Raw genomic sequence first — 23,271 nt, 5'->3', positions numbered from 1 at the left:
TCTCCTTCATCTTGTCCTGTCTCTCTGCACCTACACACCTCTCCAGCTCTGTCATGTGTCTGTGACTCAATCACACTTGTCTCTTCCTGCTAACGTCACCAGCAGACCTTTGGCTCCAGAACAACCGACCTAAAGTAGGAGGTTACAGGCAGGGAGAGTCCAGTCAGGCAATTTTCACGTGAACCGTCCGTTTGTAGCAAAGTTAAACAACGGGCTGAATGAAGATGTTGAAGGTTGGGTCAACCTCCAAAAAGTCTGTGCAGGTTGTGAACGACCTGAGGTAAAGTGAGATGCCTCTGTATGAACTAACTGACACTAACGGACAAGTGAAATGACTCGACATACAAAACAGCTGAAAAGATAAGCCAAATGATCAAACACTGAGACAAAATGACAATATCAAAAGTTGAAAGCAAACCCCCGCCCCCTGGATAACTTGCAAAAATAAATGTATTTGCAACACTGTGCGGGAGTTTGCTTGCAACTTCTGATCCACTCGTCCGCTCTTATGTCTAATGTGCAAAGTATGTTTCTGTTTTGACCTTTTCTGGGAACACCATGGTCGAGATGATACCAAAAGGTGACCTGGAAACAGTGCAGACCACTGGCTAGTGAGAGTATCATCACCATCGTCAACACGGGATATCCTGCACTTGGCTTTATTCTGTCAACCCAGATTTTATATAAAGTGGCATCCAACAAAACCCTGCTTTTTCTCTTCAAACCCAACCGAGCGTAATAACCGAGCCTGATCCGAACACGACAGACTGTTAAGAGGTTATCAAAAAGGACCCAAGACACCAAGGCAGGCAGACTGAGAACAAAAAAGTGTGCTTCATTAAAATAAAGCGAAGATTCGGAGGGGGAAAGGAACAGGAGTACAAGAGAGCAAAAAACCTCTGAACAAACCAGGGAGACTCGAGCAGCACCGCAGACAAGAACAACATGAAACACAGACGAACCAACAAAGAGTGGGGGAACAACAGGTGAGCAGGAAAAAGGGCGGGAAAAAAGATAAAGACAGGAAGTAGAAAGTAAACATAAGATGGGTAAACAAAAAATCCAAACCACAGCACAGGTGTTCAGTTGTTTGCATCTGAACCTGACTTGAGCCTGAGTGTCACTCTGACATGCAGCTGTTACCATGGTTACTGCTTGCCTGATTAAGGCAGTACAGTACAGTGTACAGGGTACTCTGAAAAGGCATTGTTCAATGCACTAAATATAAAATACAAAATGTATATGATGTTTGATGTCTTTGGTATGCTGACCAAACCTGACCTGAACCCGGACATCATTTCTAATTTTCTGTCAGAACCAGATTTGGGTTGAGTGTTGGAAATGGCTGAGGAGATATTGAATAACCACAAAATGGCCACTAAGAGAAGCAAAATGTCCACCAAAGGACGAGGCTGCTTCAGTCTCTGGGTGTCTCGCTCCTTCAAAGAGGGGTGGGACGCCTTCAACACGTCTGTGTCCGGGAGCCCGATGTCTCATACGCTGTCTCCATGGCAATAGACTATTCTGAGTTACAAACAGCAGCTGTTATTATTTAATGACATTGTTTCATATTAGAATATTTAAAGTTAGCTTTCATGTACTATACTGAATAAATAACGTAACTATTGATGATGCACCAGCACTTTAATTTAGAGGCTTTTACTGATTGTGTGAAAATGACCTCTCTCTTCAAAACTGCTCCCTTAAAAGTTTCTGGACTCCCTGAATTCATCCTCGCTTTGTTTTCCGTCACCAAAGATCATCACATATGTTCTGACATTTCCCTCATGTATTGTCGAACGCAGCCTATCCTACAGAGACACAGGAGGGCGCCATCACTGCCCAGCAGCTCAGTGACAATAGAAGGTCCGGCAAGGTCGGAGCTGTGAGCAGACTCACAAAAAAAAGACCAACAACCACATGACTGTGTGACTCCTGCACCCTGAGGGCACCTGAAGGGCCAACAATACTGAATCACTCTGTGATCACAGAGATCAGAGGATCCAGAGGTCAATCCATCTCAGACTGATGGAGGCTGCACATGCACGACTGAGGGGGTTGGAGGAGGAGTTGCATTTGGAACAATCGAGCTGCAAACTTAAACAACCAGTTTCAATTTGCCAAATGTGCCATATGTGTTTCCTTGCTTGGGGGCCTTCCACAAAAGCAGATTGAGACCAGACACGAGCCCTCACACAGTGAGCTGGTAACAAACAATACAGCACCTCCAGATCATTTCCACGGACGTCATGAAGGAACTGAAGGATCCTGTGTACTTCAGTCATTTCCCTGGAATATGGTTTGCGGCCTGCTGCTGAAATCTTTCATTTCGGTCAGGGGTTGTCAAATTGTGTCACTCTGTTTTCCATCCGGTGGTTTAAACTCAGCAAATCTGCACTTCATCCGAGCTTTGTGGGCTACCCGAGAACAACCAAAGTCCCGGTGCTGACTCTTTGGTGGCCACTGCAGACCAAATTACACCAAAAGTCAATCATGATCAGAGAAAAGTTGACCACAAGGGCATACACGCATTTTACTTTCTATACAGGAGAGCAAACATGAGAGGAGAGGAGTTTGTAAGTTCATTATTCTGCTCGACAGTCATCAGAGGGTCGATTTCTGTCTGTTTAATACAGAGAACAGTTCATTATCAGGTTTTCTGATTTCAGTAGTTTTGACAAAATGTTAAGATTGTAAGTTTACACACGAATAGTGTAGAACAATACAAAACCTTTGTTTACACAACTTTGTTTTCACGAATAAACAAACTGACCTTAAAGGACAACAGAACGTCATACTGTTTTACTTTGTTTATATGTGGCGGACCCTGCCACCTTTTTAGCTTCAAACAGTGTTCTGGATACCTCTGAGAACAGCTTGTTTATTCAGTTATGGAAAAACAAATATTTCTGAGTTTGTATTGTTTCCTCATTTATATTGTAAATATTAAAATCTGAGTTTGAATTTCTTCTTGGAAAACTACATAGTGCCCCTTTAAGACATAGACTGTTGACTTTGTTTATACCGTCTATACTGTTTATATTCATACTACTACTACTACTACTACTACTACTACTACCTGTGAAGCAGTTAGGCTGTACCAACCTGCATTCTTAAGTCCATAAAAATCTATATTAAAATGACACCTTACCAACAAATGGAAAAAATCTCATCATCTTATTTTGGAAAGAGATAAGGGGAGAGTGGGAGGATGAGGGTATGAGTCAGAGGTTTTGTGTCTTTTGCAGGAGACATCATACAGGTGACAGTATTTATTATTATTATTATTATTATTATTATTATTATTATTATTATTAACATCATTTTTCGTGATTTCCATGTTAATTATTGATTATTTTCTTGTTGTTGTATGTTATTTCATCATTTGCTTGTCTTGTTACGTGTTAACACCCCAGCTGTTAAAATCCCATTGAACAGGATCTCTGATGACACCTTCATGAACTGTAACGCAGATGAAACAGGATTCAGCGGAGATACTGTGAGAATGTGATACTAAACCTCGAGAGGTTCGGTTTGAAACAGGCTTAATTGCCCTGCCTGTTCGGGCAGATGTTTTGTGGACCCGAGATGTGTGACCTGTCGGGTGCGCGCACTGTCAAAGCCGCGTACGCGCAACATCCTGCTTTACAGCTCCGCTGCAAAGACGGGTCGCCGAGCATCCAGCTGTCACTCAACGAGACCCCATACAGCCGGTGTCAGGCTGCGTGTGGCAGGAAGCGGAGAGCCCGGTGCTGATAAATACGAGACTAAGACACCGCCGGATCCAGGTGGACCTCCTGTGATCAACAGATCAACAGAACTCCTCCGTCCACTCCTCCTGCGAAGACGGAGAAGATGAGGGACGCGAGAGACAATACCGGAGACAACTGGCACATGTGAGCGATCGTTATTAGCAGATTCTCGAGCATTCCCTGAGACATGAGCCAGCTAGCTTCCAAGATTTGGTTTTAATTAGCAGATGCAAGTGTTCCTGGCAGCGGAGTAGGTTCAGCCCGTGCCAAAATGACCAGACTATTGTCTAGCGTCGCTGTAACGGAATGGGCCCGCAGGAATTTTGGCACCGGTTTTACGCAGCAAACCACATAGTTTAATCGACGTTCCTCGACCGAAGACAGAACATAGCGCGGCGGCGGGCATGGACAAAGAGTGCTTACACATCTCGTAGTGATGCTGTGAGGTGAAATAAAAAAAAATAAAAAAAAGCCATCAGTGAAACACCCTGCTGGTTCCTCCCGACAAGTGGAGCACATCATCAACGCTGGGATTCAAGTTTGGACCTCACCAAGTCCAAAACGACCTTCCCCTCCCAAACAAGGATCATCTTACATCTTAAAGCATCTTCACAGACTCGCATAGCGGTAAGAATCTGTCCGGACTATTAATTATCAATACTGTGATGATATTTATCCCCATCTTTGTTACATATGTGGCTCATTTCTAACCCAACGGAAGCCCCTGCTGAGAGTAAACGTCGGGGGCTCGTGGACGCACCATTTGGCACCATAGCGCACAGACAGCGGTTTGCATCTTTGTGCTTCGTTTATGTGATCATTTGCTCTGGGTTTTTTTTTTTTTCTCTCTCTCTGTTGCTTTGCATGTGTAAAACACGCTGGTCCAGGCCAAGCTGTGAGCAACAAGAGAGCAACTTCTCTGTGCGAAAAACGTGAAGCTGGGAGCGGCGCTTCTTAATTGACACAAGCAGCTCATTACCACCGCACATGCCTGCCCATCAGTCTCCAATCAGGCACGATTTCAGCCCTCTAAAGCCTCCGAGAGCAAGTTTTTTGGAGACTGAGCCACAGTGTCTTTTGTTCTGAGCAGGAACATGGTGTAGATGGGCGGTGCAGGGATGCTCCTCGGGATCTGCTCAAATCCTGCAGGAGCTGTTCAAATTAGTGGAAGCGCATGCAGACTTTATATTAACTTTATTGGCAGACTCTGGAGATTAATTAATAATGAATATATTCCGCTGGAGCGTGCCGCTTTGCCGACAATCCGTTTTTTTTAGTTTTATGGCTTTTTGCAGTGATTTTGAATCGAGCAGTGCAGGCGCTCATTATCAAAAGCTATAGAGCTGAATTATTCAGGATATGAGCGCTAATTGCAGCAGAGCAGTGCTTGTTAGAACAAACCGGCTGTTTGCTGGGTAAATTAGGCTAAATTGGTCGCCAAAAGAACAGAAAACATAATTCCTGGTATAAATAACTGAATTTAAGCTTGAATTATCTTTAACACCAGAGCCTGACCGATATATCTGTCGGCCGATAGTGTGGGCCGATACTGGCCTGGCACAGATGGATCGATATCGACAAATATGTTGTCCGATTTATATGAAAATGTATTTTCTCACATAACACAGAAAAAGATGCTCAGTTCATTTTGGACAATAACATTTATTTTTTTAAGTTTGATAAATCCTTCCTCCATTACAGTCGTATGTTTTGCGATGATACATTTGAGAGATCAAGTATTTGTTATGTGAATATGAGAATATCAGCCAATTTGTCAATATTGGAATTTTTTATAATCACTGATATCGTTATTGGCATCGGCCCCAAAAATCCAATATCAGTCGAGCGCTAGAGAAAACAACTATTAATGTGAATGTCCAACTTGGGTGCTAGGATCGTCAGTATAAAATAGACCCATATCAGTTTGCCAATATTATCGGCTGACGTTTTCATGTCACAGATATATCATGATGTTTGATTTATGACGATATGAAAACAGAAAAAGATGCTTGGACAATAGATGTAAACATCCTGCCTCCATTACGTAGGCCTACATATGTTTACTGTATGTATACAGTATATATACATATATATCAGTCCATTCTGTAAATATGAGAATGTTGGCCAACATCGTGATATCGGAATCTTTTTACTCCTGAACATCGGCATCGACCCTAAAAGTCCAATATCTGTCGGGCTCGAGGTAAAAGAACAACTAATGTGAATGTCCAACTTGGGCTCTGGGAAGTTGTGATGAACAGCTTTCATTATATTCCTTGGTTTTTAGAATAAATGACTTAATTATGAGTCGAAAATAGAGACTGAAAGATATATCAGTTGATATATGTTCAGTCGATGTTACATATCGGTCTCTGTGTATATGTTGACCAATTTATGGAGATAATAGAGATTTCTTTGGATAACATAATGCAGAAAAAAGATGCTCAGGGTAATTTATAATTCTTTTATTCCTAATTGAGTTCACTTTTCTAGTGCACTTATGTCATTTTGGACATTTTTATTGTTTAAGTGTGAAAAATCCTGTATGTTTGACACAAGTATTTGACAAATACATTCAAGGGATCAAGTATAAATTCTGTGAATGTGAGAATATCAGCCAAAATGTCAATATTCAAATCTATATCAGCCTTGAAAATATTGGCTGAGCTCTAGAGAATAAAATGAATACCAACTCGGGCGCCAGGAACTTGTGATGAACAATTCTCATTAATTTTAGTTTTTATAATAAACGCTTAAATTATGAGTCTAAGAAAGAGGCAGAGTGATATGTTTGTTGGCGGATATTAGGGATAGACTGATTAATAGCCTGGGGCTGATAATCAGCAGTATCTGTGTTTTTTTAGTCCTGTTCTCGATAAAATAATAGTTTAAAAAAACACTACTTTGGCTCTGATTCAGCATCCTCTCTCTTTCTGTAGTCACCAGACAGAGAACTTGATCCGTCACAACAATAATAGTGGAAGCATAAAGTAGCAGAAAATGGAAATACTCAAGTTAAGCTCTTCAAAATTGTACTTAATTACAGTACTCAAGTAATCTGTACCTGGTTACATTCCACTCCTGGTTGTTATAAATTTTGACACTAAGATTATCATTTTTACTTTAAATGTCTATCAGTTCCAAATATCAATTATCGTTCTTATATATTCATATATGTTGCCCAACAAATCCAGAATAAGTTTCATGTTTCATTGCACTGATGTCTCCGTTAAAAGTGTTTGACCACATTTGAGGGATCGCTACACAAAATGTGTGTATATCGGCCGATATCACAATATTGGTCTTTTTTCACTTCCTAATATCGGTATCGTCATCAGCCTCCAAAAATCCAGTATCAGTTGGGCTCCATTTTATACTGTATGAGCTTATGTTTGCATAGAAAAACCCCCTCAGGATTTTATTCATCCATGGTAGTGCTGGTGCCTCCAGCTCTAAAAGCCTTTTACCTCTCTGACAACACAATGTGCTATCTACAGCTCTGACAGCGCCTCCATCCACCCAGGCACGTATCCCCCGATCCAGTGATTAGCTCATCATTTCTGAAGTCAATATATCAAAAGAAGCACTCCCACAATTCAGAGCGGTTAACCTGGGGAGCGACCAGCGCCCGGGCATTATTCACCGCGATGAGAAGCCGTTCCATTGTGCTGCTGGGTGCCTTTCAAATGCGCCACGTTGGTGTCTGTGCAGAGCATTCGTCAACGCCACGGCGGCCGTGGCTCAAACATGAGCCCCCTTAATGAGTTTCTCCCCCGTGCTTCAGAAAATCCCCGCTATACGTAAAGCCATTTGACGGATTGGGATGTTGCCAACTGAAAGCGCTCAGTGTGCTAATGAGTGATGCTTACTTTCTACATAACATATGGATGCTATGTATTTATTCTTTGGGAAGCTGCCAGTGGAAGCATATCCACCTCCATCCGTCCTCTGTTCCTTCTTCTTTAGTGCAGGTTTGGCATTTCACAGCCCTGCCTACTGTAGATGTATTGAACGTTTTCTGTGTGTGAAATTATTTCTGTGAGGCAGTCCATCTCTGTCGCCCCACACCCCTCCCGCGTCCCCCCCACCAAGACCATTATTTCACTCCTGGCGGATCGGAGGAGGAACTTGTAGGAAGTCGACCCCTGTGCACTCCAGCGCTGAGAGAGAGAGATGAGGAGCAGATCCTATGTGGCAGCAAGAAAATGCCCCCATCACTTCAGTTAGCATCACGACCACTGTCCTCTTTTCATTTAGAACAAACACCATTCTTCTGTATTCTTACACTCTCGGAGACGCCGCGGCCACAACGCTCCTGACTTGGCAGATATAAGTGATACATTGTTCGTGAATGTTTATGAAATGATCAGACGTCCTAGGAAAGGCTGAGAGATGTTACATAGCCTCTTAGCTGGCTCGCAAGGTGACTGATCAGGTATCTAATAGTGTATATACACAAGCAGAAATATTTGCAGCTCCTCGTCCAAGGAAAGGTGCCAAAAATGTCTCTTAATGAGTGGAGAATAGCATCAGGGACAAAACTCTGCAGCAAAGTTGTGTCTTAACTTAGAACGTTTAAAATTTCAAGCACACGTTAAACAATTTCCCCTGCTGAAGAGATGCTTAAAAGGTGGTGGAGGAAGTATCCAGATATTCTACTTTAGTAATAGTAGCATATCATACCACAGAAAATACTCCATTACAATACTCCAGTATTTTCATGTCCTGCTCTAAAATGAGGTAAATGCAGTAGCTCAGTTAGAAGAACGTGCACCCCATGTACGGAGGCTGTGTCCTGCAGCCGCAGCCTAGGGTTTGAATCCGGCTTCATTGCTGCATGTCACCCTCCCCCTCTCTCGTCCCGTGTCCTGTCAAAATAAATGATGAAAAGTAAATAAATAAATAAAAAATACAGGCTCTCTAAACAGACTCCCCTGACAGTTTGACTCACCAAATCATTGCTTCATGACTCCTCGTTGTGTAAACTTCTGTAATTTACATCTATTGAGAAGATTTTGGCTATTTTACATCGTAATGATGGCACACGTGGACAAATTGCAGTCAAATTCAGTATAAGTTATCCCATAATTCAGTGAATAAACACATCATTCCTGCACTTTGCCTTTGTAGGGGTATGTTGTATTCTTCAGTAAGACTTAATTGTGATATAACATTATTATTCCCTTGATTATCGCAGATTTGCTGCATTGTGACACTGTTGTTGTCATAGTCGACCTATCTTGTTGTATCGTTAGTCTCTCTGTGATTCCAACCCTGATTTTATACCGTCGAACCCTCGCTGGTTCCAGCTTCTTAAGTGTAAAGATCTGCCGCTTTTATCTCTCACTTATGAGAGTAAATGAAGAGTCTTTGGGTTTTGGACCGAAGAAGCAATTTGAAGACGTCACTTTGGGCTCTGGGAAATTTCGCTGAGCAGTTTACGATTGATCGATCAATCATGAAAACAATCGGCAGAGTAACCGAAGCTGCCGAATAAATGTAGCGCAGGTTAAAGAACAGTATTCCCTCTGAAGTGCAGCATGAAAAGGAAACTCAAGTGTTGTACATGCACATTAAAATGTGTGTTTAAGCTTCATCGAACCTCATAGTGTCACATCATGAAGGAATCATATGAGTTTTTCCACCAGTCCATCGGTCCGATGCACCTCAGTACAGAGCTTCATGATACTTTGGTTTAAATACATGGGTTACTTAATGACTTACAGTCCACGGAAAATCAATAGTGCCATATATTATACAATTTATTATTCTGTTCTTCTTTCAATTTACAGTTAAAAGGAAGAATAATCCTCTTGGGGCTTGTAATCAATAATGGTATATTGAATTAAAGGCACAGTAGCCCGGCTTACAGCCTTTCAAGAGCAGAATTCGTAGAGCGTCGTTTCATCTCACATTTAACTACATACAGTGATATTCATTCATTTATTTATTCATTTATTATTTATGTATTTATGCATGTATGTATTGAACACTGCTTCACAATAACAACACAATGAAGGCAAACTGGATCAAGGAGTTAAAGAAAATCGAATGGAAATAAAGATGCATGTTCTTATTGCCGTACAAACGCAGTGTTGTTTGCTTCTCACCAGTCAAGATAACATCAAACTGAAGGCAGCCAGATGTACACGATGCAGCAACATACAGAATTCATTAGCATCCATCACAGATGATAGTTTTCACTCCTTAATTGCCTCATTTGCATTTTTAAAACATCCTTTAATCTCCAGATATCACCAGAATATTACATGTTTCAAATTCTCCACCTTTGTGCTGTTATTTCAATGTGTGTTTTTTCATTTTTTTATATGTTAATCACTTGCAATTAAATCAGGCGTTTACAATTATCATAATTGTCAAGTGAAATGTCTGCGGGATGTGTTTAAGTCAATTACATGCTTTGTAGGCAGCTATTTTGAATAATTGGAGTAATTCACTTCCTGTTTTTTCCCAATTCTTCCCTTCAGAATGTGTGATGTGGAGCCAGTATACAGTGAGAGGTAAATTTTCAGCTTTTAGCCACTACATGAAAAAACACTTGTGTGTGAGGAGCAGGTGTTTTGCAAGCACAAACATAGTCAACATGTTTTCTACTAGAAGTGTACGTGAGTGATTTGGTGGCTGCGGCGTCGAGTTGAGTGGAGATGACGGGAGATGATTCGCCGCCGCGGCCTTTCCCTAACTGGCTTTGTGCAACATGAAATATCAAGGTATTATGTCTATATCTTGTTTAGCAGATGTGAGCACGCTGCCAGGCTTAATCCTCAGAGTGCGGCGCACAGAGGGAGAACTGCGTCTTTACGCCTGCCAACTAGTCTGGATTCACTCTGCTTGACACTGTGTACTCTGCTCTGCATTTTCTGGTTGCCAGTTCTTGTAAACGACATTAAAGTAAGAGCAGGGGGAGGGTGCTTCGCTCTATGTGTAATTACCAGGTGATTAGGATTGTTAGAGGTCACCAGATACTCCCACTTCTACTCCCTGAGCGAACATGCTCCCTTTATTTAAGGAAGAGACTCTCGGCTGCACTGACGGGGGCCGTTTGAAAGTACAGTATGGATGTGATTTATGGATTTGGATGATGTGGTGGAACTATTTCGGGAATGAGCAGAATGGTAATTTTCCGGGAGAATAGCTTCATCTATAAGATTGAATGAGTGGGGTCAAATTTGTTCCGTAACATGGGCATGAAAATAATTGGCGAGGCTACGTTTCTTTAGATAACTGTGAGGATTTAAAGCTGGATTGTAATTAAACTGTCATTAAAATTAGATAGTAGATTCTGAACTTCATGCGTTCACCTGATTTGGTCGGTCGTGATATCGATGAGTGTGTTACGCGTGGTCTGGTGCGGCAGAGCGTGCTTTGTGTCCTGATATTTTAAGGGGAGACTCCAAATATTACGACGCGCAGGAGGGCGGGGAGGGTCGTGCTGTGCTCTCTGTGACTCAGGATGACTCCTCGGGAAAATGAGCCCCGCAGTCGGCCCTGACCCTTCGTAAACAGACGTGCTTTCGGTTGTGTCGTGCACGTGTCGCCCTGACGCCGCAGCAGATCTCTGAGTCTTAAATTTGCAAAGAATGAAAGAGCGATGTCTGATTTTTTACTGACAAAGGGAATCCTGGCCATTGTGACTTTTGTGTTGCACTGCAGAGTGCGATTAGTGCCGCAACACGTGTATCCTCACTGATGTTAGTTATTGACTAGGAGCTGAAACAACTGGTGATAATTCTCAACGGTGCTTAGGTGTAATTGTGTTTAATTGTATGTCTTTATGCTTTTTGTATGTGTTTTTATGCTTGCTGCAGCACAAATGGCCCAATTGGGACAACTAATAAATTGTCTAGTAAACACAGTGTAGCCGAGCCGTACACACTCCAAATACATTTATTTACCAAAATGAACTTACATTAACTTAATTGCCAACAACTTTGATAACTGATTAATCATTTTAACATATTTATTACAGCTTATTTATTTTGAACTTCATTATTAAAGCAAAATGCTAAACATTTGTTTAGCAGGATTTGCTGGTTTATATCCTACATTACATTTATTTCACTTCTTTTAGATTTTCTGACGTCAGACATTAAACAACTGATAGATTCATTGAAATTAATTAGACATGGCCTGATGATTACATTTAGGAAAACATGCTACGCGTTAAAATAGACCCTTTCACAACATTTAACACATGTTACAAAGGATAACTTCTCCCATGCGCCTAAAGCTATGACATTACAGAAACGTGATTGATGTTCCAGGAACGACACCAACACAGTGAAATCAGATCACGCACAACAAAAGCCAGCCTAAAGAGATATGTTTCATAGTCCACAGAGGTTTAGACCCTCACATGCAAACCGGCCCACAGTAGCTGAAGGCTGACACCAGTTAGAGAGTATCTGATCTGCTTGGTACATTTCTAAAAAGCACGTCTGAGTTATTCAAGAACTGGCAATAAAATCGTTAAACTGATAATTACTTTCATTATGGAGCGATAATCAACCAAAATAAACTAGTCCCCGGAGCAACAAAGAAGTGACGTCTGTAAGTTTTTCCATCTTGTCTGACTCACAGTCACACAAACTGAGGAGTACAAATCATTTCCGATGATGTGAAACAGAGGAAAGCGGTAAATCCTCACTCAGAGAGGGTGTAAGCAGCAGGGACATGAAGAGAGAAAGATGGAGACGGACAGAGAGAACCCCGCTGAGTGTGGATGAAATCAGATGTCACTTCCACCCAGCCTTTACTCATGAAGAGATATGGTCAGTCTAGCAAATGACAACAGTCGTGAAGCTCCTTCCCATCGGGAATGTCACTATAACAGACCGGGATCAGCTCGGACACACACACACACACACACCGTCAGCCTGGAAACACACACACATGCATACATGCATACAGATGCATCTCCTGCACGTACAGAGATGTTTACGCTCCAGTCAGTGTTGAACATGCATATTCAAGCTGATATGTCAGACTCATGACTCTGTGCATGCTGACACATTTACATATGAGCTCGGCTGTCGTGGCCCAGGCGGTGATGCGGGGTGACAGGTCTTATGCCACTTCCCTCGGGTCACCGGAGGGGCGGAGTCACAACGTGACAGGGGTGAAGGCAGAGAGATGCCTTTCATTCAACCGTCAGCCTCCAATGACACAACCTTTCCCTCTGTTTTAGTCACATTCCTGTGTTCAGCAGTGGTGAGGTAACAGCTGACTGCGTGCTCATGTGACTCATACCTGTTGTCTCACTTTTATCCGTGCCTCATCTCCTGTTGTCACACTAGGTTAAGTGTATTCCTAACATGGATGAGATTAAAATATCAGCTTGGAAGTGTTGCTCAGGTCACGAAGATGCAAACATATATAATTGGTTTGTTTCACTTAGAGATGGAATTTGGAAAATTTGCACTGCGACTGACGATTGTTTTAATTATTAACTATTATTATTATTTTCTCAGTTGATTAATCATTAATATGATACGATATATCGATTAATCTTTATTATTATATAAATGTGATAAAATATTGTAAATTGCTCATCACAGAATCCCTAAACCCGAGGCGATGGATTCAGATAGCGTTGTTTTATCTGACCAACAGTCTCTAAAACCCACATCTGTTCTATAATTATATATTATTATTATTATGGACTGTTCATGACTTTATGAAACAGGACAGCTGAAGGGTGACAGGAAACCGGATGAGAGAGAGGGGGAGGATGACATGTGGCAAAGGGCCACAGGTCTGATTCGAGCCCCGAGGACACACCTCTGTAGACGGGGCACATGCTCTACCAACTGAAACCGGGGGCGCCCCTCTCTAATGGCTCTTATAGGGGCACTATGTAGTTTCACATATAAAGTAAACAGTATGAAATTGTGTTGTCCTTTAAGGTCAGTTTGTTTATTCAGTTTATTTAGTCATGAAAACAAGGAGAGTTTGTTTACTTCGTTTGTTTAGGCCTACAAAAATCAACCAATGAAGATGTTTCTCCTCTGATTAAAATGTATTCCCCAAATCTACATACTGCACCTTTAAGTTTACCTCAAGACTTCATTGTATCCTGTCGGGGTCAAATATCGTAATGCACCCACCAATCTCGAGGGCCCATAAACATGTCCTCCTCTTCGCTTGTGCTATTGATTCAACACATCAGATATTTAATGTTTGCACTTGCCGTGTGTGCCGGAGCGTCTAACCCCATCAAAGCTTTATTAGTCAGAGTTTGTGGGAGTTTAAACGGTGTTGATTCGCCTGCTGAGAACAACATCCTGAGGGAAACACTTATTACGTGTGTGATTTAGGATATTTTTAAAGGTTACACGATGAAAAGCGGCTTCGGGCCCAAAATACAGTCACTGGTTTCACCCTTCAGAGATCCATAGCAGTCAAAGTTTAAAGAGTTGAAAGTTTTCCCAAACCCTCGGTGTTCGTCCATGTGACTCACTGTAATCCTCTGTCAACAAAGGTGCAGTGAAGGAGTGCGCAGAGATTTCATTAAACACACAGTCACCTTCATTATCTGAACAAACACACACACGAGCGATCAGCAGAGTGCCGCTGACACTGTGGAGAACATATTAGAATCCATAAGGGGATCTGTGACACAGCGCTGCACACGGCGGAAGGCACGAGCGCTCACGCCTGATTGGCCCAGCTGGGGCAGCCACGGTCGGGCGATGTCCCCCTCGCTCTCTGTCACTGGCAGCGCCGAGCAGAGCAGAGCAGCCAGGTTCACAGGCCGCGGCCAGCACCCTGTCACCGCCTTGCCTGGCACACTCTGCCACACACGGAGGCAGGAACACACACACACACACACACACACACACACGTTTACCGATGCGCGGTAACAGGCAGAAATGTGAGGAAAGCTTGACCACAGAGCGAAGTAAACACTGAGAGGACACAGGGATCGTCACGCTAAGTCCAAAATGTACTTCTGCAAAGGAGACATTTTGTGGCTATTTTTGTCCTCCGTGTAGTAACTCTCTGTAACAATAACCAAATACTCATATTACTCCCATTTCGTCAGTGCTGTGTCAGCTGTTCCACCCTCCGTCCTCTTCCTCCACCTCCCTGCTGCTGCTAACCCATAATGAAAAGAAGTCGTGACCTCCATTACCGAGTCACAGAGATAATTATTTAGCTAATGATAAAAGCATGTAAGGGTTTTCTCCAGTCAAGGGTGGATGTTTCATTTCACTGCTGGACGGGACAATAAACAGAAAAAATTCTCTCCAGAGGTGTAGCAGGAGGAACGCTAATGACTAATGACTAATGACTAATGACTACTTAAAAAAGGTGAGAATCCCAACAAATCTGTCCATAATGGCAGCTGCAGGTATGTGAAAGGAGATTTAGTCAGTTTTGTGAGCGAGCTAATATACGAGACGACTCCAGGAGGATTCGCTTCTGGGTTTTTGGTGAACGTTAAACTAGACGATGTCACGTTATAGTCTCAGTCTTTCTATACGTACTCTCAGTCTTTTACTTCATTAGTTTTCTAAGAAACTGTGATTTTAAATTGACAAACATCCCACGTGAAATTTATGGCACGATTCAAACGGGATCAAAAATTGTTGTCACTATCGTACATATACAATAAAGCCTATAGAGAAAGGGAAGGTTTGCAACTTCTTGTCACTCCTTCTCGAACATGGATTGCCTTATTTGAATAATTTACGGGAACTTATGTGTCACTGATGTTCATTATTTATATATATTTATCATTTTATTTCATTTTAAACATCTTGGAAATAAATAAATAATAATGCATAATATTTTTTCTGAAATAAGGACACATGGTGGTCAACCAAAAGCGGCGTGACATCGCCTCTGTATTGTTTTGCATCTATAATTAGCACGTGTTTTCAGTGCATATTATTTTATTAGATAACTTCAGGGGTCCAGACCCCCTGCCCTTCATTTCTGCACGTCTCCAGTGAAAAAAGGAATTTGTTGTTTTGAGGACATCCATCATGTACAATTTGAGTTTGAGTACTTTAATATAATGCTATTTACCTGAACAAAAAAATGCATCCTCTGTGTTCTGGATATTGCACTCACTGCACTGTGATATTCTGATTTATTGTGCAGCCATAATAAAAATATTGAGTCATTTAACCATCTAAACTACAGCTGCGTTCTTGTACCTGCTGTGTTGAATGCTTTTTCTCATGTGAACCAGCCGAGTACTGGCTCTTTAAACATCTTAGAGTATAATTTCCCTCAATTGAGTAAATACAAGAGGTGACACTAATAAAAAGCTAGAAAGAGACAGGCTAGCGCAGGGTTATTTTTAGCCGCTGTTCCATATACAACATGTTCCTCCAGACACTAAGATGCTCCGGGGTCATGCTCGGTGTTTACTCTGTCTCTTATGGAAACCTCAGACTTCAGACTAGATTAAACCGGAGCTTTACTGAAGACTGGGAAATAACAAGAGGAGGTTTTGAGGATATGTTGCAGGAAGATTCTGGATTAAGGTTAGATGAAATTTTTAACCATGACAGGTGTTATCGCCGTAATAAGGGATCACTTTCAGACACATTTCATATAAGTCTAATAGTGTTTTACAGCCTGTGTGGCTCAGATGGCTCAGTGGTGACTGAAGGTCTGTCTGTCCTTCAGCAGTTCAGCTTTAAGAAAGTCGGTTTGGGAAAGCTTTGATGGAATTTTTCTTAATTTAGATGTGGTAGCTGCCAAAAGTGGTAACTGTTGAGAAGTTAACTGCCAATAAATTGCATAATTTAGTATGTATTCATCTAAAGAAAGCAACAGAAAGACTTAGCAAAGGTTAGCAGTGACAAGAGGCGAGTTAGTTAAAGTATATATATAGGTTTGCAATGCTATTATAAACAATTACAGAAACCTTTTAAGGCTTCTATTTGTCTATAAACTGACAACAAGTGCATAACAATGTTTATAAATGTCTCATTATCTAACAATAGATGTATTTTTGATGCTATTATTTACATGTATATGTTTCAATCAGACATAATAAGGTTAATAAGGACTTAGATAAGGGCCTTATTACTTCAAAACAAACGTGGTACTTTCCAAAAGATAGTTGGTGACTTAATAAACCCTTTTATTTTTTTCGATAGAGCTAAACAATTAATCAATGAGCCAATTAATTAGTCATTAATGCACAGCAAAATGATTATCCATTTATTGTTTCTGTGATGTGTCAAGCATATGCGAAAAAAAAACTGCAAAATAAATTATTTACAATAGAAACAGAAAATCAGCATAGAAAGAAATAATCAACAGATTGTTCAATAATAGAAGTAAGTGTGAGTCTCCATACAGACAGCATGATTGATTGTGATTGATCTACATGACTCCTGACGCTGTAATACAGAAGATGCTGACGCTTTACTACCAGTGAATCGAGGAATCTCCCCCACGCACAACCTGTCAGCTTCTTCTTCTTCTTCTCTGCCTCCATGTTTTCTGGCAACAAAACACCAAAGCAGCGACTCCTACTGCTTTTTACTTTCCTCTTACATCACCAACACGTGATGTGTCTCTCAGGACAGTCCTGTCCTGTCCTGTCCTTTCCCCTCTGTCTCTTCTCCTGGAGTCATGTTTAAACAAAGTAACATTCATACATGAATGGGTTTCCATGGCCACAAGGCCTCAGGATTATCTGAGCCACGGCCCACCATGGTGTGATGGGTAGGAATAAGCCCAAAGGCGCGCACAGATGCTCTCGTGCTACTAGTGTAGCCTTGATAGCCTCACGGGCTAACACTTTGAGACTCTACGTCTAAAACAAAAAAAAAAGGAGGGGAAAAAAGATTCACTTGACAGAAATGCTCAAGGCCTAACTTTAAATAGCTCTGTGCCGTTTCTGCTTTTCCTTTTTTTCCTTCTGTGTTTATTATTGGTTCGGGCCTCTGCTGCACCAGACCGTCTTGAATACATCTAGGAGTCGGGGGAACCGAGCCTCTCTCCTAAAGAGGCCCTGAGACAGACCGTTTACATAAAGCTTACATAAAGGAAGTGTTTGTTCTGAGAATGATAATGACTTAGTGATTGTATGCGTTGGCCGTAGGGGAGAGCAGCAGCAGCAGCTTCCTCGGCTGGCACACTGCGATTGTCTCTGGATCTCATCACTGCTAATGTCTGCCGGTTTGGCACGGGAACACAGGGGCAGTCATGACCCCTCAGCTTCAGCCCACCTCCCTGTCCAACCCCCAGAGCAGACGCACACATTTTCACCTGAGGTCAGCGACACCTGTCTCCCACACTAAGCCTGATGAATTATTCCTTTCAGTGCATGTTCTCATTCGCTTTGTCTTTAAAGTTATAAAACCTTTGGATTTCAGATGTGGCGACACACGTTGTTAGTGTGCAAACACTCCTAACGTGTTATCAAATATGTTGTTTCACCTTTAAATATATCCCTCAGACTTCATTCATTGTCTTTCCAGTTGCTGATCGATCAGGAAGCTGCAGATACCTTAAATTTATAGTCAACGACTTGTAACCTGCAACACGGCAGTACAACATTTGAGCTACCACTTCTGGGGGAGGAAGTTTCCTGGGAAGGTCACTGGGAGGTTAATGGGGTTACGATTTTGGGTGATACGCTGCTCAGCAGAGTTAGCAAAGTATCAAAGTATCATAATAACTGACGCGCCGGCGGCACTTTCAAGTGTTAGCTTAGTGGGCTAAGAAATAATAATAGTGTTGGGAATATTCACTTGATCAAGTCACTAACCAGGATCATTGTGAATGAATGATATGCTGCGCCAATTGCTCTAAGAAAGAGGGTTGGCATCGTGTCACACCCATAGTTTGTGCAAGGTATCTTGGGGACGAGGACTAAAGGTGGATGTAGAGAGATTATTACTAGACGTTTAATACACAGTATTTTTTGTCCCCTGAACACAAAAGCACTTGGACTTTGAGCTTGGAGAAGATTCTTTCATCTTACATCAATAACTCGTCTATATTTTATCTCTTACTATAACAGAAACCATGCATAGCTTCTAAACACGAAGAGACTTTACTCCAACCATATCTCGATGTAGGCAAATGTAAGCGTAGCAGTGTGTGGTCTTTGAAGTGATGTAGGAGATTTCTCTCTGTATACACTGGGCGCCTCGGCTGTGAGGATTTGCCTCAGGCAACAATTGATTTATGGACTCTATACTCAGCTTGGAGAAGATGTGGTTTGTTTCTTTAGGCGATTCATAATCAGGCACATCATTTTCTTGTGTTTTTGCATTGCTGTGGTTGTGTTCCAATGTGATATTTAAAAAACAATCCGATTTTTAAAGCATTGCATTGCTATATGTCGACACTTGGCCTCACAATAGCTCTTGTTCCAAATTTAAATCTGTTCCTCCTTTATTTTCTCTAAATTTCTGTCCCTTTTCTTGTCTTTGCGTTGCTTTCTCTCTCTTCATGGCATCCGGACTGTGTTGATGCTAATGTTAATCTGGCCTCTGTCAGTTCTGGGATTTAGATCCAATGTCACTGTAAGCAAAATCAAATTTTTGCACAACCAGACCTGTCAGTTGACATGGCAGGCATGATTGCATGATTAAAGTTGCATTGGAACAAGTGTAACCGTAGGCGAGAACATATTGCTGCAACGGGCGCTTTTTGTTCTCCAGTCATTCGGTATCTTTCCGTCTCGGCTCCTTCAGCCCTCCTTTCAATCTCTTCTTTCCTCCCATTTTCTGCATCCTTTAAGTGTTTTGTGAGAAATTTGATTGCTCAGTTCCGTTTGCATTCACCCGCCATCTGCTGTATTTGGCTGCGACTGCGAATCAATTCTTAATGTTGGCAGCTTTGCATTGATTAGCCTGCTCGGTTTCTTTGAGCCTCCATTTCATCTTTTTTCATGGTCTCTGGTACATTTTAATCTCTACACAGTAAACACAACACCAGTCCAATCCATGACTCTGAAAAAGAAGACAGCTCAGAGAGAAAACACATCAACCAGCAATAACAATGAAGGAGCCCGGGCACATTTCTGAATAAAGAATATGGACCGAGTGTACTGGATTTATATTTGAAGTTTAAAGAAGGGATTCATAAATCACATATTGTTTGCTCTTGAAATAGTCGTGGATAATTGAAACAACATGAAACTTTTAACACAAGCAAATGCACACGGAGTAAAGTATGATATTCAGCAATTTTCGAATCGCAGTCGACCATGAAATTAGTATATGTTGCTGGCCGTGGCTTGGCTAATATTGCGGTAACAGCCAGGCACTGTTATCTGTTTACCTCTCGACTCTCACATATTAGTCTGTCATTTATAGTGACATGTATGTCGCTGTCTGGTGGCTCCCTGTGAGCCATTTTAATGAATTCCAGCTGAACTCTGTATCAACTCTCTCTCTTAGTGTTGTCGTTTGATAAACCTTGGCCTCTCATGCAGCCGGGATCCTCTGAGAGCCTGCTTTACTCCTTAGAGGCGAGTACAGTGGCAGCGGAGTGATAGTGTCCATGGTGCAGTCAGATGAAAGTGGATGATGACTGATGAATGCTTTGCACTGGCACTGAATTATCGCCGAGATATTAAAGTATAATAGCTTGGGAGATCCTTGTCCCCCGTCATTCATGTCGCAGCCATGGCCAGATATAAATATGAATGATGCGCTGAGGATTTGTCAAGAGAAAGAGGGTCAGGGTCGGTGTCTGCCAGCACATGGGTGGTTTTTTTTTTTGATTGGGTGTCCCACAACTGGAAGGATGTGCTAAAACATCCTTGAGCGAGGTGCTTAACCTCTGCTAGCTGTGAGCACAGGGTTAATTATGCCCTCGGGGCAACAAACAAACAAACTGGCTGCTGTTATAAGAGGAGAAAATGTACAAAGATGTGGACGATGCTCATGGTGTAGATTTCAGGGAAGCAAGAAATCAATGTGTAATTAATTCTTCCCAAATTGGACTTCAGTATTTTTACATTCTTGACATTATTTTAATTGTTTCTATTCAAAACTGCACGTTCAACTAAAGTTGCCTGTTCCTCTGTGAACAAAAATGTCCCTTTTTGGCAAACTGCACAAACTCAAACTCAACAAACAAAGCATTTCAACAAAATATCAGGAACAAACACTATAAAATGCTTTGTCTGTACCTCATGAAGAGCAAGTTTAGTTTATATTGTACTTCTCTCTGGAGTGTTTTGAGAGGTATCGATTACAATTGGTCCTCCTTAAAAATATGCAATTTATATGAACTAGAGCGAGTTAAAGAGCAAAAGGGGCAGCTGCCAACAGACTGCTCAGTCTGCAGACCAGACACCACAAGTGGACAATATCGTCGCTGAGTTAATTATTCATGTCAACAGAGAGACTCAGTTGCAGACTATCAAGGGTAGATGTCAACAGCTTAACCCAAATAAAATTTTAATTAGAATACGGAGTTGCTCTGTGCGTCAAAAGAGTGCATGTAAGTGTGTGAATGCACGCGCATTCACGCCAAACATGAGCCCTGAGCGTACAGACCCCCTCCTCCTCCTCCTCCTCCTCCTCCTCCACAGAAGCTCAGCCAAAATCATCTTCTCAGCGTTCAGTCACTGTGATGGCAAGGATGTCTCTACTTATCTGGAGTAAACAAACGCAACTGTGGCTGGCAGTGGCATTTGGCCCCTGTGTGCTCTCCTCCCTGGCAGCATGTGTGTGCGGGGCTGCTGCCATCCGATGCAGCATCACCGAGTTTGGATCCTGAAGTCAGTGGATGCTCCTCCAAGATGTCTGACTTAAACAGCCCCGCCGCCGCAGGGCGAAAGCCACATTTCATTACACAATGCTAATTAATTTCAGAAGGAACTCATGCGTGCTCGCAACTGATTGACTCATTGTCACACCCTAAATAGATGTCCACGACTCACGATGCTCTAAGTGCCAATTTCACGCTAGCTCGAGGGCTCGAAGTTAAACTATTAACTTGTTTAAAAGTGAAATGTCAGGTGTTTAGAAAGGGACAACTTTAATGGGACAGCTGTTAATCAGCCTGTCATTAGTGTTGCTGTATTGTTTTACATCCTCAGAGACCTGTTTGTGATTTACGTTCTATTCATGTCTTCTTTAAAAGGGACAGTTCGCCCCAAAATCAGTAAATGGATATTTTTTCCTCTTACTTGTCGCGCTATTTATCCATCTAGATTGTTTTGGAATGAGCTGCTTTGTTTTGGAGATATCAGCCAACCAACTGAACCGGCGTTTGTCAGGTGTAACATAAAGTTGAGAGAACTAGCAGCGTGTGGCTAGTAAGCAGGAGCCCAGAGATACACTTCCTGTAGCCATTTCAAATTAAAAGCCCTATAGCGTTGCAGTGGACAGAAACCCTTCATTTCTTAACAATGCTTTTATTGTGAAACATTATCAGGAATGTGTTGTAGAAAACTCATTGACTTGCAAGATTCACGTATGTGGGGTACTTTAAATGTCGCTTCTGCCATCTTTTCTTCAGTTTCAGCTGAAGTCTTATTTTATTTACCTTTTTGAGAAGAAGGAAAGTTAAGTTGAACACAACATGCCACAGTTGTCCTGGTGGACTGTAGCGCTGCTACACTCTCGTTCATGGGCTCTCATTGTGTTCCTCTTCATTCCTCCTCATCTAGATGTGAAATTTGGCTTTAACGGTTTGAAAATGTTTGAGTCGGCCCAACCCGACTAGCTGTCAATTGGCTTGTGGTGCTAAAAAAGCGTAAAAACAAAATACATTTCAAAACTCGACAGCAATGTCTCTTTTCTAGAAATGTCTTTATGAACAATATCTCCAAAACTAGGCAACTCGCACCGAAACAATCTTGAAGGAAAATACAAGGAAGAAGAAAAATATGTATTTATGATTTTGGGTGAACTGTCCCTTTCCTGTCATCTGGAAGGTGAGCCTTCGGAGAGTCAGCCCTGACAAAGCAGAGGGGGATGAATGCAGTTGGCAGGTCTCAGGTCTGCTTTGGCCCGAGACAATGAGCTTCACAGTAAAGCCGGGCTTGTGCACAGGAGCAGCCTAATGCTCTTATGTGCCCCTTCATCTCGTTCCCTCTGTCCCGCTTTACCTCTCTTAACCCATTTGTCTTTTCGCCATGCATCCCCAGCGTCGCTCCTCTCGGGTCAATCTCGCCGAGTTCAGAGAGCCATTATTTATGGTCAGCCATAAATCACCTCTCTAATCAGCTCCTGTACACTTCAGCCGGCAGGGAAGTACCTCTGACCACAAGAAATCAATATCATCAATAAATGAAGAAATAGAGTGTTTCTCTGTGTGTGTGTGTATGTGCAGTAAATGACCCTTGTGTTGATGTCTGAGGTCTTCTGCTCTGTCGGGGCTATTTTCTGCCTTCCACTGCTTGTTAGCAGTTTGTTTCATATTGCTGCTGCTTCTCACTGAAAGCTCACAGGATCCATTAGATAAGAGCAAGATGGCATGTGTGTGTGTGTGTGTGTGTGTGTGTGTGTGTGTGTGTGTGTGTGCGTGCACTGGGCTACAGCCACACAAAAAAAAAAAA

The 23,271-nt window shown here is 42.0% G+C and overlaps 1 protein-coding gene across 2 annotated transcripts in view; it reads left to right on the top strand.

Moving 5' to 3' along the window:
• The first annotated feature begins 3,686 nt into the window (after nucleotides 1-3,686).
• gjc1 (gap junction protein gamma 1) overlaps nucleotides 3,687-23,271 on the top strand; it is a 49,842-nt gene continuing 30,257 nt past the window's right edge. The window contains exons 1-2 of one of the 2 annotated variants that reach the window (XM_084371485.1): nucleotides 3,687-4,379; nucleotides 10,241-10,273. The gene's annotated coding sequence lies outside the window, so the exon portion shown is untranslated. The remainder of the gene's footprint in view (nucleotides 4,380-10,240; nucleotides 10,274-23,271) is intronic. The other variant, XM_084371484.1, reaches the window with a different exon arrangement.

This window comes from Pagrus pagrus (genome assembly GCF_965226575.1).
Source record: "Pagrus pagrus genome assembly, chromosome: 13".
NCBI lineage: Eukaryota > Metazoa > Chordata > Actinopteri > Spariformes > Sparidae > Pagrus > Pagrus pagrus.
This window is presented reverse-complemented; position numbering and strand designations above follow the sequence as displayed.